General features: G+C 33.5%; 1 pseudogene; it reads right to left on the bottom strand.

The window, feature by feature from the left end:
* Positions 1 to 1,016: 1,016 nt before the first annotated feature.
* On the bottom strand, positions 1,017 to 1,127 carry LOC114102104 (small nucleolar RNA U13; annotated as a pseudogene).
* Between the last annotated feature and the right edge of the window lie 3,232 nt (positions 1,128 to 4,359).

Raw genomic sequence — 4,359 nt, 5'->3', positions numbered from 1 at the left:
AAGTACTCAGTTTTAATTCTGGAGTAAAATTGTTCTTATAGACACAATGGCTATGTGGGTATATACAAAGAATTTTGCAATAAAGTACACATATATAATGCACACAGGTGACTATATTTATCTTGTTGACTGTTATTATTCCAACCACCCAACAAATGCCTAAAACATAACAGTGTTGTCACAAGTGTTGTGTAATATTTCCAGTTTGTAATATTTTCTCTCTCTAGAGACAGAGAAAGAATGAAAGAAATGATGCCATACATTATTATGTTATGTTTGCTAGTCATCATTTCTCTCCTTTTTTACTTGTTCAGTGTTTTTTATTTGTTACAAATATAAATAAAAGAAAAAGAGCTTTACATATGCAGCTTTTGAGTGTATAAAATCCACAAACACTTGTCCTCCTGAATATACTGACAAACTTCTAAGCATTGGTTTCTCTGGATGATATTACACTAAGTAATAGATGAAGTCCTTGAGATTACTCTTCATATATTCATTTCAATAAGTAACTTCTCCACTATTTTAATAAGTTTCTCAAATTTATTTAAGAAATTTTGGAAATTTTCTACCACAATATTTGATTTTTTATATTATGGAAGGTCTGTCATTTGTAAGGTTTTCTATACAGGTTTGGGTTTCTGTCTTCTTGATATCTTTACAAAATGTTCTTAATTCGTTTTGTGTTTTCTATTTGTATCTTTTGTCTCATTTAAAAACTCTTAACCTTCCATTAATTAATAAAACAAATATAATGCCATTCTCTGTTAGAAATCTTGTCCTTACTAACTTCTGTTCAAAAATTGTTTCCTATGTATATTTTAGTCCATTACTTTATGGACCTTTGATTTTTATATTATTGGGTTTGGAGTATTTTCAGATAATCTTTAAAAATTAAAACAATTCTTTAAATTAAACAATTAAATTAAATATTCTTTCTCCAAATATTCTAAAATTGTCCAAATTTTATTTACTTTGTGTACTTGAGAAGAGAAGATATTTTTAAAGTTGCCAATGATGAGATGGTTCATTTTTTCATTTCTCACTTCAGACAGTAATTTCAGGAAGATACATTTCACACAATGGCATGAAAACCCAATCATACTGCTCATGAACCATAAAAAGATGTGATAGGATTTGATAACCCATTTTTAATCATTTTTTCAACTCCTTTGACTCCTTTACATCTTCTGTTTATATGTCAAATCATTAGCATTTGTGCTCAAACATATTTATTAAATCTTTATTCCTACTGAATGGCTCTATTGTCTGATACAGTAGGCTTCTATTTACCTTTTTTTCTTCTCTTGCTCTTAGATTCAGTTGAAATTCCCTTTAATAATTAAACTGTCTTATATGTAGAAATGGTATCCTTAATTTTTTTTTCTCATTTCTTCTTGATGTTATACAAATTTAGAACACTGATATTTTCCCATACTGAGTTCTGGAATTGTGAATATGGATTATGAAATGTGAAATAAAATGTTCATGTATTCTAGACATCTCTTCCAAATACCTACACACATATAGTAAACTACTCTGGCCTAAAGCTATTTTCATGATAATGGCTAAAACAACACTAGAGAGAGAGAGATAACTCAAGGGACAAGGCATTTAATGTGTCTTCATGGAGGTTCAAGAAACTCACGTATTTCCCCTTTTATCACTTGACAAAATTATCATGACATTTTCAAAAGTCTGTTTTCTCCTACGGCGTCCATAAAGGCAGGACCTTGCCCTCCTTTCCATCCCAAGTGCCTCACATGTTGCCTGGCACATAAGAGTTTTGTTATGAATGGAGTTTTTTTGAATAGGAAGTGTTTGGAGAATGAAGCAGGTTCCTCAGTCAGAGGACACAGCTGGGGTTACTCCCACTTCGGTTACCCTCTGTGCTGTGATGGTGCTGAACTAGAGATCTTCAGTGTTGTTACTCTTTTTTCAATTATGTATGTAAAACACTACTAACTTTCTAGTCATAAAAAACATATTTAATTTCTTTTCTTTTCCTAAGTTCCATACAATGACTGTAAGTTGAATTCATGTATTCCCAAGTGTTTTCCTAGTTCTTATTAGACTACACCTCCACAAGGAAACTAAAGTGTTCCTGTCTCAAATTTTCTTACTTTGATACCTCAAATCTGTCTCTTGCTCCTACTTTATATACATAAATATAACCCAAATCCTAAATATCATCACTTCACTTCCCCATAGATGTTTGGAATTTAGTCTACCTGCTTGTCTTGTTCTGTTCCATAATTCATTGAATGGCACCCAGAACCACTAAATTCTTAAGGAAGTAAACTTGTCTTCATCTTAATTGCTCCCTCGCTTTTGAACACACTTTCATCATTTCTGATACAGCATATTTTGGTCATAGATGGTTAGCAAAGTTGTCACAGCTTCCTACTCCCATTGCTAACTTCCTTTCAGGCTACTGTCAATTCCAGTAAAGGTTACCTTGAAAGCATAGTATTTTTTACTCCAATTTTTTCCTCCTCCATGCTTCTGGCAAAATGAAGTTTATAAAATGCAAGCATGATTCTGGCATTCCATGACTAATTTCATTCTATCATTTTTTGCAAGAATTTATTAATTGACAATAACCTTGTTCATTACCTCTTTCAACCTTAAAATCTTAAGCACGATTTTTATATCATTAGTAATGTGGCATTTGCTTGCCCTTCCAGATTTTTCTTTCATCAGTTGCAATGTATGTCGAAATTATACTCAACTCTGATCAGTTTCCTTATGCCCCTGGGATATGCCTATCCGACCACCTCACCTTATGTTCTTCCTCTAGCTAATGTCTGTTCATTATGATTGCCTTAGCTTTGAGGTCTTCTCTTTCTGTTACTCTTCCACAATTTTCCAAGTATAGCTTAGATGTCCCTGACATGAACTTCTGTTGGTACTTATACTGCTAACTTATGCCCTCACAAAATATCACTATTATTTATTCTATATCTAAATGTATTATGATCCTTGTGATTGAATCATGTCTTCTTTGTTCAACTTTGCATTCTTTGGACTGAGTACAGAACATGGAACATGCATGCTATTCAAATATGTACTATTGAATGTTGAAGGGAAGACACCTTTTTAGAAGTGGAGTTTCTAAATTTTATTTCTAAGAATTCATTTTGCATTGTCATCATCAGACAAACCTAAATATTGAGGTTAAAAAAGTAAAGCAGACAAATAAAAGATTCTAGCTTTTGAGAGGTGGAGTGTTTAATGTAAATAAGTCCTTAGCAAACATTCAGAGTCAATTTGGACACAAACACAATGAATTCCCAGCAGTAGCACCAAGTGTGGAGTGTACCATAGTCCATGAGGCACTGAACACCTAAAGCAAAGAACCTGGATCAACTTTTAAAAATTGTGGTCTATAATTAAAAACCACATAAAAATTCTAAATCCCACATTTCTTAAGGAATATTGTTAGTTTATGCAAGTGTTTGGTGCGCATAAATATAGAGTGAATTGCACAAGTTGGGAATTCTTGTGGGGACTGTGAAAGCCAGCGGTGCTCTCCCTGACATCAATCACAAGAGTTAGCAACTATAGATCCCACAGAAATCAATTCCGCAGACAAGTGCCTTACGTTCTACAGATACAGAAACAGGCCATTTTGTGTAGGTATGTATGATGATCACTCTGTAACTTTAAGCCAACAATTTTAACAATATATACTAATAGATAACACCATTACTTACAGACTATTCAAATATGTACTATTGGAATTGGTTTTGGCTAGTAAACTGAATTTTCTGAAGTTTAAACAAATTACTTGGGCCTCTGACTTCCTAGAATTCGTAATACGATTATACAATTTCAATTCTCTTCACAATACTACTGAAATTGTATTTTCAGATAAACATGGAGAGCAAATGGGCACTTAAGCTTGTATGCTCCCCTATCTTTATGTGTGTGTGTTTGTGTATGTATGTGTGAGGTTTGTGTTTTGGTGACATTTGGCTTTTGTTGGGTTGGAAACACAGAAGTTATTTTGCTTTTTTATATGAGCTTTCCATACCTCACTTCCTTTGATTGATTTATTCTCAGTGTCCTGATGGGATTGCTTTCTCTCCCTTCTCCACTCACTTGATCCTCTGTCTATTTTCAGTGGGCCCCTGGCCATTTTTCCTTTGGTATTTCTCTGCCTTTATTCCTTTAGATGTCTTTCCTCACACTGTTCCTCCACACTCTGAGAATCTAGGAAAATGCACTTCTCCTGCTAACTAGCCCCTTGTCTCCTTGGGAGATCTTGCTCTTACTTTCTGTTTCTTCCTTATTTCATGTTTATTCCTTGCTTGCATGTTTCTTACTCCTTTTTTTGAAATTTCCCTGCTCTTTGAA

Source organism: Marmota flaviventris, chromosome 7 (assembly GCF_047511675.1).
Source record: "Marmota flaviventris isolate mMarFla1 chromosome 7, mMarFla1.hap1, whole genome shotgun sequence".
Lineage (NCBI taxonomy): Eukaryota > Metazoa > Chordata > Mammalia > Rodentia > Sciuridae > Marmota > Marmota flaviventris.
The sequence above is the reverse complement of the archived record's forward strand: the minus strand, read 5'-3'. Positions and strand labels throughout refer to the sequence as shown.